The following is a 21277-nucleotide window of genomic DNA, read 5'->3' on the forward strand; positions in this document are numbered from 1 at the left end:
CCAACTCTAATGGTTTCAAGGTAGATTATTTAATTTGAGACAAAGAGGCATTTTAACACATGAGCAAAGAAATGTTAGACTTGAGAATTATGTTTTGGTAAGAACTTTGCTACTGGGGCAAAGATCATAGGCTTAAGTCAGATTGTATTCCTGTTTATGCTATTTATTCCACATTCGTGTAAACAGATTATGCTTTCCAACTCAATGCCTTGTAACCGTCAGTGCCCTGGTGTTGTATTAACATATACCTCCCTGCTTCAATATCATTGAGTTTCTTTGGCCTGTGGAACGTGAATGGTCATGATATATGCCACATAAGAGCAAAAGCTTTAAAAGTCATTGTACATTCAGTCAATTCTCTTGCAGTTCTGCCATGAGAACGGCATGTTTCAAACAGAGATTGCTCCAATAGGCTGGGTCTAGAATAAAAAATAAAATGAAGCCAACCTGAAGCTTATTTGTAACCTCAAGCCAGATCAGAGATGCTGACTCACAGCCAAAATGCAATGTGATCAAGAAACAAACCTTTGTTGATACTAAAAGTCAGTGAGTGTTTGAGGCTTATTTTGTTTTTTGTTTGATTTCATTCGTATAAATTTATAAGGCACTTGTGTAATTTTATAACATGCATAGATTGTGAAGTGGTGAAGTCAGAGTTTTTAGTGTATCCATCTCCCAAATAATGTACATTGTACCCATTAAGTGATCTGTCATCATCTACTCTGCCCCCACTAACTCTTCCCAGTCTCTATTGTCAATCATTCCACACTCTACATCCCTGTGTACACATTATTTAGCTCCCACTGATAAGTGAGAACACACATTCATTGTCTTTCTGTGTCTGATTTGCTTCAATTAACATGATGGCCTCCAGTTGAGGCCACAAAAGACATGATTTCATTATTTTTTATGGCTGAATAGTATTGCATGGTGCATATATATGACATTTTCTTTATCAAATCATCTGTTGATGGACATTTAGGTTGATTCCATATGTTTGCTATTGTGAATTGTGCTGCAATAAATACATAAGTGCAGGTGTCTTTTTATATAATGATTTCCTTTAGGTAGATACTAGTAGTGGGATTGCAGGCTCAAATGGTAGTTCTATTTTTATTTTTTTTGAGAAATCTCCGTAGTGTTTCCACAGAAGTGCTAACTCATATTCCCACCAACAATGTATAAGAGTTCCCTTTCCCCACATCCTTGCCAACAACATCTGTTATTTTTTGTCTTTTTAATAATAGCTATTCTGACTGGTGTAAGATATCTAATTGTGGTTTTAATTTGCCTTTCTCTGATAATTAATGGTGTTCTCTTTAAAAATCTCTATTCGTGTCCTTTGCTCATTTTTTATGGGATTATTTTTGCTGTTGAGTTTTTTGAGCTACTTGTATATTCTGGATATTAGTCTCTTGTTGGATGCATAGTTTGTAAATATTTTTTCCCATTCTACAGGTTGTCTGTTTACTCTGTTGATTATTTCTTTTGCAGTGCAAAAGCTTTTTAGTATAATTAAGTCCCATTTTTTCTATTTTTGTTTTTATTGCCTGTGCTTTTGAGGTCTTAGTCATGAATTCTTTGCCTAGACCAATGTCCAGAAGAGTTTTCTCTAGGTTTTCATCTAGTATGTTTACAGTTTCAGGTCTTACGTTTAAGTCTTTAATCAATCTTGAGTTGATTTTTATATATGGTGACAGATAGGGGTCTAGTTTATTTCTTCTCCATATAGCTGTTTAACTTTCCTAGCACCATTTATTGAAAAGGGTGTCCTTTCCCCAGTGTATGTTCTTGTCAATTTTGTCAAATATTAGTTGGCTGTAAATATGTGGCTTTCTTTCTAGGTTCTTTTTTTCTGTTCCATTGCTAGTATAAGGATTACTTTGAACCATAGCAAAATCAAGGAAAAGTGACTAACGTAACTTCTAATATAACTTGATAAACAAATAAGACCGTATTTTCCCTTTTTATGCACTAAACTGAAATAGGGCCCTTCAAATGATATGATAGTAAGTGATATAAGAAAAGTAAGAAAGGTATATAGCCTGCCAAGGACAGCAAACACCCACATCAGGTATGGTCAAGGAGACTCATATACAAAAAAAAAACCTCCCAGAGTGCAATCAGAGGAAGTGGAGAACAATGGATAAGAACTTTCTTCACAAATAACAAATTGAAGGTCAAATCCAGAAATCTACTTTTCTGCCAAGCTTGTCGAAATGCCTGCCAGTGACAAACATACCATTCTCTTTGCTTTTAATGAGGTTTTTTTTTGTTGTTGTTGTTGTTGGCAGGGGGTGGTTATCTTATCCCTTCTCTCTCACTGTATATTGGGCAAAAAACTTTTCATTTAGAATAGGCATTGACAAAATTTTTCCTATAGGGCTACACAGTATTTTAGATTTCTGGGCCAAACAATCTGTGTTAAAGCTATTTAACTCTGTTAAGGTCTGCTGTGGTAGCATCAAAGTAGACATAGAAAGTATGTTAACAGATGAATGTAGCTATGTTTTAATAAAGCATTATATTAAAAAAATAGACAGCTGGACCACCTGTCATATTGTGGAGCCTCCTGCTTTAGAACAGTGGAGTATGGGAGCCACATATGAAACTAATGAAAAGGAATTTACGTGGAAATGCTGGTCAAGCAGTGTATGGTGGCATTTTAGTTTCTCTGTCAGGTAAGGAGGATAGAGTATAGTTTTTTAGTTGAATGGGAAGAATAATCAAAATAAAGTTTGGTAAAGATTGTCTAGATATCTATAATCCCATTTCCTTTATCTATAGGGTATATAGTTAGACTTTCTTTCCTATGCCTTCTGCAGTTTCATGAGGCCATGTAATTGAGTTCTTAACACTGGAATACAGGGAGCAGTAATATTCAGTCCTTCTAAGCTTGTCTGATAAAGAAATTCCTTAGGGGTTTCTTAACTTCCTTCATCTTTTTGAAGATATTCAATCCTAGGTCAACATCAGTCATGGAAGCTGGAGGTTCCAAGGACAGTGAAATTTTAGTCATCCCTTGACTAAACCCATGGAATGACAGGATGGGTTATTGATTAGGAAGGCCTATTTGGACTGCAATTTAAGATTATCAGTGAAGAAATGATTTTAACCTTAAATAATTCAAGAAATTTTATATTATTTATGGCTTACACTGAAATACTATCCAGGTCCTTTTAATAGTACCAGTCATAGTTAAAATGTTTGAGCAGAGCATTTTGTTTGGCAAATGCATTTTTGAGATAATCCTGGGTCAGTCCTCCAGGTAACAAAAGTACATAGTGTAAGAAAATAAAAGCAATTGTAAAAAACCCAGAATTCTAGTTTCCACATATTCATGTTTGTTTTGTGTCAGATAGTGATGTTTGAATGTACTGAAGCACATAGTAATACTATTCTTAGGTAAGTTACTTTTGGAAAAATATTTTATACATGGGCATTTTAAGGCACAGAAAATTAAGACATTTCAAATACTGGATAGTTAACTGATTTTCTTAGGATTTAAAATTATAAATACAAGATTTCATTATTCTTAATTAGGCTCATATATTTCCCTACTAAAGTCACAATTCATAGTTAGTATATATTAATCTGGGAATAATTTGCTAAAGAAAAAGTCTCAACTTCAAAATTTAGCATTGTCCTCATGATGATATTTTATTGAATAGGTAGGCTAGACATTTTGACTCAAAGATATTTGGAAATTCCAAAATTATCTTGGATAATGTCAAAAGAGAATGTGTTATATATTTGACATTCTGATTAAAATCTTGGACCAGTTCTATATGGTTTATAAAGTAGATTTTCCCAAACTAATATTTGTATAAATCCAACTACATTGTCTAATGTAGTTGATTTGGACATTATTCTTTTATTTACACATGTCACTATGACCTAAGCTACCAAAATCTTAAGAATAATATAGCTTAGCTAGAGGATGGGTTTCAAGTTCCAAGCTTCTTTAACATTTATATTTTTATATATAATCTGGAATAGGATTTTATTGTAAATAAAGTATTCATAAAATTGGGTAAAATATTAGATCAGGTTATTATTTTCATAGTGTTAAATATTCTAAAAGTAAAGACAATTTATTATGTAAATTGCACTCTTTGGCCTTGATTTGCTCAGAGTAGAAGAGTTAAATTTAATAAATCAATTTCATGTTTGATTTGACAGAAAATTTTGCTCTATGATTATTGGCTCCTAAAACATGACAATTTAGACATTTGGATAATTCATTAGTTGGAAAACTATGTAAGTGTGCATTCCTGTATTTTGGGTTAATTTTAGCTATAATTTGTCATTACAATCTACAGTACAGTCCAATAGCATTTATCACTTCATTTGAAAAATAAGAACATTTGTTATTGTATTTGTGGCACTTACAGTTCAAAAGTTGAAAATAATTCTTGCTCTGAAGCCAAAGTATTTTTAAAATCTTTATTTTTGTAATAATTTATCTCTTTTTCCCCTTCCTTTCATTCATCCTTCCTTCCTTTTCTCCTCCTTGCTTTTTCTTTTCTCCTTTTCTCTCCTTTTACTTTTTTATTCTTTCTTCTCTTTTTCAGAAAATAGTATTCAAAAAAATTACCAGTTAGCTAAATTTTTGTTTTCTGAGTAAAATTAAATGTCATTTCTTATAGAGATTCTTATATAATCATTAACAGATTAAGTTTAAGCTCTTTCACAATATCCTGTGCCTACAACTAAATTGGTGGGGTTTTTGTAATGTGTTATTATTGATTTTTATTGTCTATAGGCTCCATTTAATTTGGGGTTCATTAGGACAAGGATAGGCTTGTATTCATCATTTTGCATGCAACATCTAGCATAGACTGGAATATTGTGCATTCAAAAAGCATTTGATAAACTATTTTCCATATACAGTTATACTCTGAAACAAATAACTGATCTTTTTCCCATTTCTTCCCTTGGGCTCCCTGGCAATGCCAATTATGGGGACAAATATACACATGTATATATTTAGGACAAAATAATATAATATTGGTGACACTACTCTGAATTTAATTTTTAATATGCATACATATATGCTTATATATTTTTCTTATTGAGAAAGATTTATTTTTTCAATAAAACCTTTAATTTTCTATCTTAATTGCATCAAGTTTTTTGGAGGGACTGTCATTCAGCCTATATTTATTGAATGTTTTATGACTAATTAATATTTTTAAAAAGCTTCTAAAAATGCTTAGTATATATAAAATTCAAATATGGCTGCAATTTCTTATTTTTAGTAGCTTCATTGAGATATATTTTATATATAAAGAATGTCACATATTTAATGTGTACAATTTTGATGAATTTGACCATATTCAAACACCCATGATACTCTATCACCACAATCAAGGTAACAGACATATCCAACAGCTCCCAAAGTTTCCTTTTGTCCCTTTAATTTTGTACCTGTTTTTCTTTTCGTATTTTTGTGGTGAGAACACTTAACATGAGATATACTCTTAATAAATTTTGAAGTATATATATTGTTAATGATAGGCACTATGTTTTATAGCAGATCTCTAGCACTTATTCATCTGGCATAATGGAAACTTTACACCCATTGACCAGCAACTCTCCACCCCTCTTCAGCCCCTCATAACTACTCTTATAGTCTCTTTTTCTATAAGTTTGACTATAATAGGTACCTCATATAAGTGGAATCAGGTAGTATCTGTCCTTCTGTGACTGGCTTATTTCACATAGCATAATACCCTCAAGGGTTCATTCATTTTGGTGCAAATGGAAGAATTTCCTTCCTTTTTAAGACTAAATAATATTTCATTGGATGTCTGTGCCAGACTTTCTTTATCCATTCATCTGTGAATGGACACTTGGGTTGTTTCCATATCCTGGCTTTTGTGAATAATGATGCGATGAAAATGGGTATGCAGACATCTTTTTTGATCCTGATTTCAATTATTTTAGATATACATCCCAAAAAGGGATTGTGATATACGTTAGTTCTATCTTTAATTTTTTGAAGAACTTCCATATTTTTTTCCTTAATGTGCATACCAATTTACATTCCCACCAAAAGTGTTGAAGGGTCTCAATTTTCACAGATATCTGAAAAGTACTATATTTCCTACTTGCCTACATTTCTAGAAGCTATAAAGTTCCTAAGGACAAAGGTAATTATAACTAATGTCCTCCATTTTCTATATTCCAAGAGATTATACTGGGTATAGTATGCACACTTTAACTAATAACTAAACATAAAAATGAATAAATGATTAAATGCATATTTTGTCTTCTAGAGAATGTTTATAACATTTAAATTATATATTAAATACAATGTCAGTTGTATGCATTTATATTCTAAAAATTAAAAATGCATTATATAATATAAACAGTAATATATAGCATAATAAACTTCCATTAAAATGAAATTTTCTAATTTACTTTGACAAGACAAATACTATCATATTGATTCAGGATAATTTGAATAATGTTGCTGATATCTTGCAATGCACCAAAAGAAACTTCCATAGGGATGTGGTATGTATGTATTTATTTATGTTTTTATTTCATAAAATTACTGGAGTACAAACGTTTGGTCACATAAATTGCCTTTGCAATACCTGAGTCAAAGCTACAAGTGTACCCATCCCCCAAACAGCATGCACTGCACTCATTAGATGTGAATTTACCCATCTCTTCCTCTCCCCTCTCACCTGCCCGATTCCCAATGAATGTTACTTCCATATGTGTACATAAGTGCTGACTGATTTGCATCAATTTAATGGGGGGTACATGTGGCGTTTGTTTTCTATTCTTCTGATACTTCACTTAGAAAAGGGGGCTCCAGCTCCATCCAGGATAATACAAGAGGCATTTAGTTCACCACTTTTTATGGCTGAGTAGTACTCCATGGTATACATATACCACATTTTATTAATCCACACATGTGTTGATGGGCAACTGGGTTGTATCCACATCTTTGCAATTGTGAACTGTGTTGCTATAAACTCTTGAGTGCAGGCATCTATTTTATAGAATGTCTTTTTTTCCCTTGGGTAGATACCCAGCAGTGGAATTGCTGGACCAAATGTTAATTCTACTTTTAGTTCTTTGAGGTTTCTACATACTACTTTCCACAGGGGTTGTATAATTTTCAGTCCCACCAGCTGTGTATAAGCGTCCCTATCTCTCTGCATCCATGCCAACATTTATTGTTTTGAGACTTTTTGCTAAAAGCCATTTTTACTGAAGTTAAGTGATAACTCATTGTGGTTTTGATTTGCATTTCCATGATGATTAGAGATGTTGAGCATCTTTTCATATATTTATTGACCTTTAGTCTATCTTCTTTTGAAAGGTTTCTGTTCATGTCCTCTTAATTAGATAATAGATGCAGAAAAAGCATTTGAAAAAATTCAGCACCTTTTTATGATAGGAACACTTAACAACATAGGAATAGATGCAGTTTACCTGAAAGTGATAAAAGCCATATATGACAAACCCACAGTCAACATCATACTGAATGTGGAAAAATTGAAAGCATTGCTGCTTAGAACTGGAACCAGACAAGGCTGCCCTCTATCACCACTTCTATTCAACATAGTGCTGGAAGTCCTTGCCAGAGCAATCAGACTAGAGAAGGAAATCAAGGGTATCCAAATGGGGAAAGAAGAGGTCAAACTATTGCTCTTTTCTGATGATATGATCTTATATCCAAGACACCTGAAAGAATCTGGCAAAAGACTACTGGAACTGTTAAATAAATTCAGAAAAATCAGTGTATACAAATCAGTATCATTCATATACGCCAACAACAGTCAAGCTGAGAATCAAATCAAAGACTCAATACCTTTCACAACAGCAACAAAGAAAATAAAATACCTAGGAATATATTTAACTAAGGAGATGGAAGACATCTATGGGGAGAACTACAAAACACTGAGGAAGAAAATAGCAGAGCATGTAAACAGATGGAAAACCATACCATGCTCATGGATTGTCAGAATCAATATTGTTAAAACATCTATACTACCCAAGGTGATCTACAGATTCAATGCAGTCGCTATTAAAATACCAAAATCATTTTTCACAGATGTAGAAATAATAATTCTATTCTTCACATGGAACCAGAGAAGACCCCATATAGCCAAAGTACCTTAAGCAAAAAGAAAAAAATGGGAGGCATCAATTTACCAGACTTCAAGCTATACTACAAGGTAGCCAGAACAGTATGGTACTGGCACAACAAAAGAGACATAGACCAATAATACAGAACAGAGAATCCAGATATAAAACCATCCTTATATAGCCATCTGATTTTTGACAAAGCAGAAAAAAACATACACTGGGGAAAATAATCTCTATTCAATAAATGGTGCTGGGAAAATTGGGCAGCTACATGTAGAAGACTGAAACAGGATCCGCACCTCTCGCCTCTCATAAAAATCAACTCACAATGGATAACAGACTGAAACCTAAGGCATGAAACCATAAGAATTCTAGAAGAAAATGTTAGAAAAACTCATAGACATCAGCCTAGGCAAAGAATTTTTGAAGATGACCCCAAAGGCAATCACAGCAACAACAAAAATAAATAAATTAGACTGGATGAAATTAAAAAGCTTCTACATAGCCAAGTAAACTATCATTATAGCCAATAGACAACCTACAGAATGGGAGGAATATTGCATGCTATCCATTCTATATAGGGCTGATAACTAGAGTCTATAAAGACTTCAGGCAAATCAACAAGGAAAAAATAAAATAACCCCATTTAAAAAAGTGGGATGTGGTTTTTAAAAGGATTAGTTTGTATTACTCATTTATTACTTGTTTTATACTGATCCATTATACAACTTGAGTACCTTCTTTCATCTATTTTATCCATGAATACCGTCATTAGAATTATTGATTACTCATTTTATGGAAAGAGATTTGGATAATTAGAGGCTATTTATAATTTGGCAATGAATAAGTTAGTATTTGAGACTACTTGGTATCTGAAAGGTCAAAAGGAAATAGCTTTACTTGCTAGTTTTTATATCAACTAGAAAAATAATTCATGGCATTGATAATTTTGCTTTCAAGATTTTTAATGCAGAATTATGATATATAATGATATCACTGTCTATGATATTGTAGTGAACACAAAACATATCATGAGGCAATGAGAAAAACAAGATGCTTAGAAAGGTGTAAACTGAAGAAAAGTAATAGTGTTGAATTGATTCATTTGTCCATTCAGCAATTTCCTAATCAAACAAGTGTAATTGGAAGTAATGTTAAATCAATTAAATAATACATAATCAGTCAGATGTTTAGGGCAATGTTAATTTAAAATATATAGACAATAAAAAATAACATAAAAACATTGAAAGCATGTGCTACTTTTGTAATAGCAAAGTATGTAATCAATGATACATACACACGTGTAAGTGTGTGTGTGTGTGTGTGTATATATATATATGCATGCCTTTGATAAATTTTCTTTTCTAGGATAACTTTTAAATTATCTCAAAATAGCCTCAGTTTTTCTACTTCTTTCTTACTACTTCTAAGTGTTTTCTGAGAAATTTTCCCCTAGCTGTGTCCTTTGCTGTTTTCTATGATTACAACCATTTTCTAAACTATAACTTCCATGTCATTCATCTCTTTCCTTAAAAGTTTACTACAGATTAATTTTACTTTGTAAAATGAATTGAAAATGTACTATTTGCCAAATGTGTTTTTTTTATTGCAGATATTTCTATTTGAATCATATGAGAACAAAATGGGCTTAATATATATTAAGAAGGGTTAGGTGCAGAGAGGAACTTCCTGATTAAGAGTTTTTTTTGACATTAAGGGAACTTGTGATATCTACTTCCCAGAAGGATTTTAAGAATTGAAGAGACTCATTTCTCTGATAGATTAGGTGCAATTTTGCCTGGAGGTAGGTGACAAAAGAGATAGCCCTTGTAGCATGATATGAAATAAGGAATAATAGGTTTTGAGTACTTTATAACTGCAGTTCACCCTTTTTTCTGTCCTGAAATTTTTTAAATTGTCTAGACTTTGGATATAGAATTGTGTCATCAAGCAACTTTTGGATTTAACTAGAATTTCTACAGACTTGTCCTTATTAGGATTTGTGAGATATTATACCATCTGATGTATAATTGCTGAAAGCAATTCCCAAATTTTATTTAAAGTAAGTTATTTTTTTCCTATACTGAGTATCTGTTATAAAAAGTGAATGAAAATAATATTTTACAATAAAAATATCTGAGTAAACAAAATATAGTAAATTAATCACTGATAAAAATAATTTTTAATTTGATAATTGTTTTAGTAATAAACTTTCAAATACACTTAAATTTGTTCTTATTTTATCCCTCATTATAATTCTTATATATATTTCCCACCACTTTAAATATGCAGCCACCTTAATTATATTTCTAATTTAATAGGTGATGTAATAATTAAGTTTAAATGAATTGGTAATACACTTTTGGATAAAAACATAATCCAAATCACAAAATCTCCAGATTTTAATATCTAAAATCATGTAAACAAATAACTGTTTAAAACTCAGGAACATATTCACTAGTAGCATCTTAAAAAGGCATCAAACATAACTTACAGCATCAATAATTTTACAAAAATGGCATCCAAGTAAAGTAACAAGATAGAATAGGATCCCCAAGAGTCAAAATTATCCTCCACCAATAAATAGTAAGTGAAAATAAAATAAGCTACAAAATCCAATGATTTCATTTCACTAATGATTTTCAATTAGAATACATTGGTTTTAGGAATAAGTATATTTGAAATTGAATGGAAAACTGTGAAAAATTATGGAGAGGGGATAGTAATGCCCACAAACTCAGCTGTAAGCAAAAATAAATACATGAGAAGGCTAACATTTTGCTTTCTCGAGGCTGGAAGTACAGTGGAAAAGCAATTATAATTGCACAGAGATTATTAACTCCAACTTGGCACATAGATCAGTGTGCACATTATTGGGACATTGGAAGAAATTTGAATATTAGTATTATATTAGATATTAGCATTTATTTTTAGTCAACACTGATTTTTCTGACTGTAATTAGTATACTGAATTCATGTGGGCCCATGTTTTTGTCTTTAGGAAATACATGCATAAATATTTAGGGATGAAGGTTATTGTCATATTGTCTACAAATACTTTTTGAAAGTTTTCACAAATGTGTGTGTGTGTGTGTGTGTGTGTGTGGGTGTGTGTGTGTGGGTGTGTGTGTGAGAAGGGGGAGAGAGATGGTTTTAATTCCCCAAAAGAGTGGGGGAGGATTTAGAGAGATGGAAAATATTTTTACCTCTTTTTAAGCCATTCCCCCATTATAATTCTAGGAGCTGGCATTGCAGAAGAGCTTTCAAAAAGAAGAAAAACAAAAATTAATTTTGGAACACTTCATAAACCAGTTTTCTTAGAGTCTGTAGGGCATCCAGCTGAGGGGTCTAAATGTTAAACTCAAAGAAGCATCTTCAGTTTAAGTGGAAGTAGGTAGTGGAAATTGGACAGATTTATTTCACCTAGAGTATGTGCATCACAAAATATGTTTGAGGGGTCAAGGGCTCCAACCATTTAATACCATCACATTGGGGGTTAGAATTTCAGGAAATGAATTTAGAGGAGGGGCACAAACATTCACTATATAATAGGTGTGAAAATGAGTTTGTTAAAAAAATATAGAATAGTCAGGTTTGAGTGCCCAGCATGATGGGTTCTCTGTGAGGCTGCTTCTTCAACTAAGGTAAGAAAGCACATGAAGCATGATGTAATGAGCCGTGGCAGCCTCCTAGAAAGGAAGATGGGACACAATGAAAATTATAGTTCATATATTTTGCTAGATGTTATGGGGACACAAGAAAGAAATTGGAACTTCAGAGTATATAGTATGGTAGCTAGAATGTGCCTGATTAGAGAGTTATTTTATGAAGATCCCTGAGCTTTTTCAGCCTGAGGAAGGTACCATATCACCTCACTGGCCGGCTCTCTGTTCTCTACGGTAGATGCTAGTGCAGGTGGGAGAACAAAATAAAATGAATACAAATGAATTAAGGAGTTTAGTTGAGAAAGAAGACAACAAAATAAATTCAAGGAAACAAAAGGATAAGAATGATTCAGATAATGTAAATTAACAAATTAGAAAAGAGATAAAAGTAGAGTTACAAAATAAATCCAGGCTCTAGTTTCTTGTAAAAAACTAACAAATCAGTAGAACTATAGGTAGCCCAATAAAGAAAAAAAAAGGAAACATGATAAAGTCCAAATAAAATATATTAAAAACGCAAGATAGGAAATTATCATGGAGCATTAAAGTAATCTCAGGGGAATATTATGCAAAACTCAATGTCAATAAAAAGGATGGGCTTTTAGGAAACCATGAATTGAGAAAGTTGAACCGAGATTCAAGCAGGTGAATAATCTAGAAGGAAACTGGAGAGACTTTCAAAGTTATTCTTAGAGAATCTGTATGCTTGATCGGTTTCACAGGTAAATCTATTTATAACATGGTTATTTCACATTAGAACTAATGAGAGAGATGAATGAAAAAAATATTGATGCCTAGGCATAACCCCAAGAAATTCTGATTACTTTGTTAGATACTACTAGGATTATTAATAACTACTTAATTTCTAAAAAAAAAAAACAAAAGGAAAAAAAGGAAGAAACAGAATTCCTTCCAAACATATATTTAGTTATATGAATAATGTTTATAAATATATAATTAGATATCAGTTACTCTCTCCTCATACTTTACTCTTTGTCTTCCTAGATTAAACTTTTTCTTCAAATCAAGAAATGTTTAAAGATCACATATGGGTAAGATTTCAAGGAGGCTATGCTTTAATAACTGTGCAAGCCAATTCTATCCAACAATTATTCTTGGAAAACTGTGATACATTTTTACCACAGAGAGTGTTTCTATTTTGATCTTGATTTCTAATCTCTGCTATATATTTTAAAAATTCTAGACAAAGACAAAGCATCTTAGATTATGCCTACTGTTGCTTGCTTTGAACCTGCACAGAAAATGAAAGAATATGAAGGGCTCAGTATTCCTTACATTTCTGCAAACTTAACCATCTAAAATTAAGGTCATTTGGAGTCACAAAAATCATAGATTCTTTATCTATATGTATAATGATAATTTCTCTCATTTCATTTTGATTTAAATGAAACAATTTATATAAAATGTATAGACGATAGAGGTGTTCTGCCTAATTCAATAGGGAAGTGACCTCAGAGTGTATTATATTAAATTTTTTTCCAGAAAATGTTATTCTTTAGAATTTCAATTCCTTTTTGGCTGCTTTTCTGTCTCATGTAACAGCAAAGCCAAGCATGTGTTTCATATGCTATAAAACTAATTATGATAATGTTGTATGTTGTCACACTAACAAAAGTTTAACATATTCAAAATGTACTTCTTTTACAAACTCTTAGATGTTTAGAATATTTAGTTCATTTCCAGTCTGTGAGTTGCAGTAAATAAGATATATAATTTGGGATACTTCAATTTAGAGTGATTTCATTGGTTCTGAGTTTTTTTCCCCCTGTAGTTTTCTTTTTTGTTGTTGTTGATGTTGTTTATATGTATAGCAGATGGCAACAATCATAGAAATCAGTACAGCAATCAAAGGCATCAGTGGTATGATGCATCTTTGTCAGGGTCACAGGATGCACCCACTGGGAAAATAGTGACAACATCTGACAGCAAGTGCTGAACACTGCTTAGTAATCAGACAGGATCAGGACCGAGGGTGACCTAGAGCTGTTGAATAAAATAAGAGAGGATAGAAAAGGATGCCAGGAGTTTATTTGCAGCAAGAAAATTACATAGGCAAAGTGCAAAAAAAAAAAAATGCAAAAAAATTGTTTTTGCTTCTTCAATAATTCAATGTCTATTGCATTCCTGATAGTTGCATGTTGGTTGGGATAACATGATAAATTGCATGAGCTGAAGTGAAGATAGGCCTAATTTGCACAAAAATAGTCTCAGCTTCATACTAATGACTACATTCATGAATTTTGTTTTAATTTTTCATTATTTATTTTATTTTTTGGAGACAGTGTCTACCTCTGTCACCCAGCTTTTTAGCAGTGGCATCATTATTGCTCACCACAACTGCCAATTCTTGGGCTCAAGCCATCTTCCTCTCTCATCCTTCCAAGTACGTGGGACACAGATGCACACCATCATGCTCTATTTTTTGTAGAGACAAGGTCTTGCTATATTGCTGAGGCTGGTCTCGAACTCCTGGCCTCACGCCATCCTCCTGCCTTGCCCTCCCAAAGTGCTGGAATTCTAGGTATAAGCCACTGCAGCCTGCCTACATCCATGCACTTTAAAATGTGAGCATTCCCAACAAATTATCTCAATTGAAGTATTGGTGCTAATTTTCACCATTTTGTTTGTGCAAACTCATTATGGATACATTCGATAAAAGTTGTATTACAAATTTCTACAGAACTTTTAATTTTTTCAAAGAATTTTAATTTTCATTTTTTCCTCACTTTTGTTTCCTTTCTTGATCTCTTTGTTGTCATATACCAAAAGGTAAGCATTTCCCAATTTTAGGTAATCAGTTTTCTCCTTATGTTATTTCCTCACCAATGATGACATCAGTCACTTTCACATTTTTAATCTCAATGATTAGAACTCTCAATTGTTGATTTGTAGCTGTGATTTCCCTCTAAATCCCCTCTGCTACATAACTGGCACAGACCCTCAAACTTAACAGTTGACATCACTTACATGAACAAATCTTTCTGACTTTTATATCAGTTAATATAATTTTTATAATAAGCATTCTTAAAGTTTTGCGTCGTTTCTAATATTTACATCTCCCTTCCCCTAAAAACAACTATTTATATTTTCTTCATGTATGATGTGTTATTTAATCATATATTTTATTTAAGACTTATCAAGCCAAACTCTATAAACATTTGATAGTTCAAATAGTTTGGTGTTTTAATTGGATTATCAGTGATTCAGATACTTTATCCTTTGTACAGATCTTTTCTCTGAGGAGAATTCTTGTGTGCACTGAAAGTAATCCAGTATGAGAGGGGACTATGGTTTCTTGGACTTCAGAAAGCAAGTGGGTGTCCCCCCTCTTGGGAACAGGGGCACAGTGTATACTCAGAAACATAGAGGTATAAGTATATTCCCAACCATGGAATGCAGCAGTCCCTGCCATGTCAAATTCTACAAGGGAATTAAACATGCTCTGGCGTTGTTTTGGTTTTGTGAATGAAAAGAGTAACAATGCTTAGCAAGAGAAGTAAGTTACCTTTTGGTTGTACTTCTATTATCACACACTGGTAAAATACTGTAAAATGGTATTACTTAACTCATTTTAGGTGTCTCTGGTAAGTTTACCCTATCTTATCATGGCAATTGGGTTTTTGAGATTAAAGAAGAAGAACTGCATCTTAATCTTTTAGTTTTCTTCATAATGCTTGAATAATTTCAGTACAAGAGTAACTATAAAGTCAATATACCATAAAACATAGTAGTATATGATATGTGAATGGGGTCTGATTATTAATATAACTACTTAGCCAAACATAACACTCTGGAAAAATGGACTTTCCCTGGAATTTCATTTTCTTCATTTAAAATACAGACTAATTTTATATTTATTTTATTTTATTTTATTTGTTTGATGAACATCCTTAGTGTAAATATTGGTTCTATTATGTGGCTCAAGGCCATATAGAGTAGTGAAAAGTAGGTGAGGTTTTGATTCCAACAGATTTGAATTTGAAATCCTGTCCTTTAATATCTAATATTACATTGGGAATTAATTTTATATATGTAAACCTGAGAGGATTTTTTAATGTGGTGATATATGTGATAAAACTAGAACAGTGGCAAAGACGTAGAGCATACAGTGACCTTAATAATCTTCTCATTATTAAGATCACATTCATCAGGTTTAAAATCATAAAGGCTTTCAACGGTGATCTATAATATAGAATAGATTTCAGAGGGTTGGAAAGGGAGTACTGAACTAGGAAACCTACCAGAAATCTGTGAAGCTCATTGACAATGTTTTGAATTTACATATGTGTTTTATTGCTGAGTTTATTTTGGCATAAACTACATTCTAATGTTTATTTAATATTCTATATTATTTTTAAGGCATGTTTTTCTCTATTGCTAAGCTGGAGATGTTTATTACAATAAATTAGGAACTCAAACTATAACTATCTCTTTATTTCTCTTTCTATATGGTTTAACACAAATTCCACTTATTCTGTGGACTTTTTGCCTAATCCACTAAGCAGTCATTTATTTTTTTAAATTTATGCTCCTATTGTAATTTGTATTACCACGATTATGTCACTGATTATATTAACACTATAATGGAACCTCAAAGGATAACAATAATGTCTTAAATTCAAGCATACTTGGGATTGAATAATATTTTGTTTCACTTCTTGTGTAAATGCTGGTCAGTTATGTTACATTTGGTGCAAAGACCTATTAGTACAAATTGGAAATATTAGTTCTTACTATCTTACAGTAACTTATTTTAAAGCCAGATGAGATGGAGATTATTTGTGTGTAAAATATTTAGAACATTATCTGGCACAACACAGTTATTCAGTGAATGTTTTCTTATGTTAAGGCTTACATAAATGAATAAGAAAATTCTAAGAAATACAAATAGGTTAAAGCTATATTCAGAAACCTTCTAAAAATAAAAGTACCATTGATATTTGTTAATATTTGAAAATAAACTTACAGTATTTAATTTCTATTATTTGAACTTTCATTCTCTGAACAGCAATCTATTGTAATTATAACATGTAAATTTTATTTAGGCTTAATTCTTACTTTTAAAAGTTCATCATTATAATTGTATACTCCATGAAAACAATCAATATACATAACATTTCTGGAGTTTCACATATTGGGCAAACATTTTTGTATGTCATTTTGTCATTGAGTATGATAATATGTTGCCTCATTTAATTAATAGATTTTTATATGTTTATTATCTATATATTATTACCTTAATAAATTTAAGCTTATCTTTTTATTATTCAAATGTACACCATTATTTAATTTTACAAATTCTATCCTTGTTCACTCTAAAATTATATGGACTAATAAGAGGAAATGTTTATTTTCCTCCTTCTTAAGATGCAAATATACTAGCCATCAAACTAAACTTAGCTAGAGGAGTTTGCCAAACAGTGTATACATTACCATTTTTAATGTTTTGCTACTGGGCATTTGTGTACGAAAGAAGTCACAGGTAAAGTAGATATTTTCTTCCAGCACCAAGTTACAGTTTGATTCATAATAGAAAATTAGAAATTGATAGGGTAAAACCTAATTCCCAAGTTAAATTCTTTAAGTATATTATGCCAACTAGTATGTTACTTACCAAGTGTATCATAAGCCCTAAGAGCACAGAGTAACTAGAAAGAAGACATTATGTAACAGACTATAGAGTTTTATAATCAAATGTAAATTTGAGTTCTCAATTCTTCCCTAAATCCTTTTTTGATTGTTTGCTGTAGTTCACATGCAAATAAATCAACAAATACAGAAAAGAGATGTACTCTCCATTACTATTTCTTTCTTTTCAGGGATAAATGGATTTTCTATGCTTATATTTAACAAATGTTTCACTAGGTCCCACAAAATTATTTGTTTTTTAGAAGTTCAAAATAATAGCAAATTTTTTTCTTCATGACATTTGGCTTTTCAGTACACTTTTAAAAATAATTTTTCAATTTTTAATTCATTCATAATTTAATCCCTTCAACCAGCAATGCATTTACTCAGAAAGTTTGAATATGTACTATATGCTGGATTGTGGTATAAAATGGTGAACAAATGTTCTTCTTTAGAAATAAATATACTGAAATCCAGAAGATAGATTGACGTGGCCAATATCACATAAAAGTAGAGATCAATATACATTTATCCTGATTATTAGTCTACTATAAATCACATAAGTTATTAGAGTATGTTAGCTTTCAATCTATTAATTTTTGTTTTATTTTATATGTATTGATATATTTATTTTTTAGCTATTATTTAGTTAGTTTAATGGTACTGAACACTGTTCATTTTCGTTAATGTGTTGACCACACTCGAGCAGTTGTTAAATGAGGGATTGATATATTATTTGTCAACATTAAAGTGTTTTAAAAAACAAATAAACAACAGCAAGATGAATTAGGAGGCAATATGTATAACTTAAGACACTCATATAAATGCATTAGGTGGATTTGAAATGACAAATATTTTCGGATATACTTGATCTTTAGATAACACTATGATTGGCAATTTGCACAATTCCTCTTTTAATTATTTTATTTGCAAGGTCAAATCTTGTTGATTCATGAAACAGTAAATTTACCAAATGTATTTAGAGAATGAAAAATAGCTTTAGTGGACCAGCACTCATAAGCTTTACAAGACGTTTTAATACTATAGAGAAATTAGTGTCTGTTGATAGCAATTAGCAAAATAAAATCCACCTTGTAGCTCTTCACTACTAAATGGAGATTAAAAACTTATACATCATTATTTCTATGTTTAAAATACAGATCTGAAATTAGAAATGTTTTCTTGTGTCATCTTTGAACTTATAAAAAGACAAAATTATCAAGAAAGGCATATTGATGTTTATAATTTTGAAAAATAAATTGTAATATTTCCAATTAAACATAGAAAACTCAATGTTTACATTGACCACATGACTCTCTCTGTTTCTATCTCCTTGGTAAAAATTTCTTAAAATGCTCATACATGGACACTATGAGTCATTTATTATAATGACTCGGAGATCAGAAAATGTGACAATAGCTAAAAGAGGTCAAATAATTTTGGCAGCTGGAATGTAGGTGAGTGAAGATAGCTAATTATCATAGTAGAAGTAGGTGAAAACCGTGCCTTTGTTGTCATAAAACAATATTAAACAGTTTTTGACCTAGAACCCAGAATGTTCTCAAGAATGAAAGGAACAATGTGCCTCTACAAGCAGGGGTCTGATGTAACACTGAAAATAGAAATGTTGGTAAAAAATCTGCAGAAGAAAAAGAAATCACAGATCCTATTTACCACACTGTACTGTCATAGAATAGTCATTTACAAGTAGATGGATAGTGCCACCATCCAAAAAAACAAAAAAGACAAGTCCATATCCTAATCATTGAAACCTGTGAATACTACCTTATTTGGAAAAGGGTCTTTGCAAATGAAAGTTAACAATCTTGAGATGAGGAGCTCATTCTGTTATTACCAGACTGGACTTTAAATCCACTGACAAATGTTTCTGAAGAGAAAGGAGAGAAGATTTAATAGAGAAGAAGACACAGAAGAATATAATAAGAAAGTAAAGGCAGAAATTGGAATGACACAGTCACTATCTAAGGAATAATAGCCACCAGAACTGAAAGAAGCAAGCAATAGATTCTCTCTTAGAGCCTCTGTAGAAAATACAACCTTGCAGTCACTTTGCCTTCAGAAATCTGGGACTCTGAAATGTGAGAGAATAAATTGATTTTTAAGTCATCACGTTTGGGTAATTTGTTACAGCAACCACAGGAAACAAATACACCAATCCTCATCCTATAAAAGAATGGAAGTTTATTCTCCCTGGAAAGGATGATTCAGAGAGAATCTTGGAACCTAAAGCACAGATGACAGCAAAGGAATATGCAAAAACAAGAATATTAAATGAAAATGCCATCATATTAAAAACAGTGAGGCATTGCCCATGCATGCTAGATTTCTGATGAGGGAAGCCTCATTAACTCCTCTACACAGAAAGTTGGACAATTTCTTTCTGAGAAACATCTAGCCCAAAAGAACATATCATATGTTAATGACACTTAATTTTCCTTAAAGAAAAATAACCGGCTCTAATTTTAGAAATTGATGGTGATGCCCCACCAATCATAATTCCTTCCACCAAACACAGATTTTTCTATCATATCCATAGAAACACATCTTAAGTGTACAGAAACCACTGAGATCCAGTATGTATTTGAGGAAAAGCTCTAAAATAAAACAAAGAGTAAAGCAGAGCAAAAAGTAGCAGAGACATCTAAAGCATTGTGCAAGACAATGAAAAAATTAAAAAACATATTTATAAAGAGGATAGGGTTTCATTGACATAAAAATACTGTATATAATGTAAAGCTTTTATAGAAAAAAGTATCTTTTGGAAATTAAAAATAACTTAGAAGAAATAAAACAAGCATTAGAATTTTTGTATATAGAGCCAAAAAAAACTCTTTTGAAATTCACAGCAAAAAATAAAATAAAATAAAAAATGTAGGAACTAGAGAAGATATGAGAATATTAAGCCAAGAAATCTAACAATTCGATAAAAGGAGTGTCAAAAATTGAGAAAAAATTAATGAGATCAGATTATCTACAGCACAATAAAACATCCACATATTGAAGGTCAGACTGAAAAAGGTTATTGAGCAACCAACAAAAAAAATTTTAAAAAATTCATACCAAACCATATCATTGTGAAATTTGAAATGCCAGAGATAAAAGAAAATATTCTAAAAGCATTCAGAGAGAACAGAGAGCGACGAATGAAGGAAGGAGGGAGCAAAGAGGAGGGGGTAGGGGGGAGAGAGAGAAATGATTAAGAATTAGAGTTTTAAATGACTTTGTAATGGCAGTATTCAAATTATAAAGAACCAAGGAATTTAAAATTCAGAAGGCAATTGTTTTCTACAAGAGAATTTTATACTAATCCTATAATCAGACAACTGTGAATGTAAATACATTTCTAGATATGCACATACAGTCAAAATGTTCAGAGTTATTAAAAGATATCCTACAAAATGATAGTGAAGCAAGAAAGAAGAAGCCAGGACGTAGGGCTTCCAGCACTGGCAAGAGGGGCTTGAGGCCCCAAGAGGATAGTGAAGAGCAGTCCATGGATGTATTATTTGCAGTAGGGCTGGAGTACACATAGTTCATATTGGAATAAAAAGTTAAACTTAAAATTATTGTCAGGAGATGCAGACTTAGGATAAGATATTTGAAGATCATTTAGTGATAAATAGTAAAATTAAGCACACAAAATTAGGTGAATATTAGCAAAAGAATAAAACAAAAACTTATAAAACAAAAAAATTAGAATTGTACACATTTATTCTATGAATAATATCTAAATATTTGTAAAAGAGGCAAACTCTGAAAACTGGTTGAAAGAAAATTTGTGTTATAAACAAACAGGTAGGATCTCTTTGGAAAAAGAAAAATCATCCATA

The sequence above is a fragment of the Lemur catta genome, chromosome 13 (assembly GCF_020740605.2).
Source record: "Lemur catta isolate mLemCat1 chromosome 13, mLemCat1.pri, whole genome shotgun sequence".
Lineage (NCBI taxonomy): Eukaryota > Metazoa > Chordata > Mammalia > Primates > Lemuridae > Lemur > Lemur catta.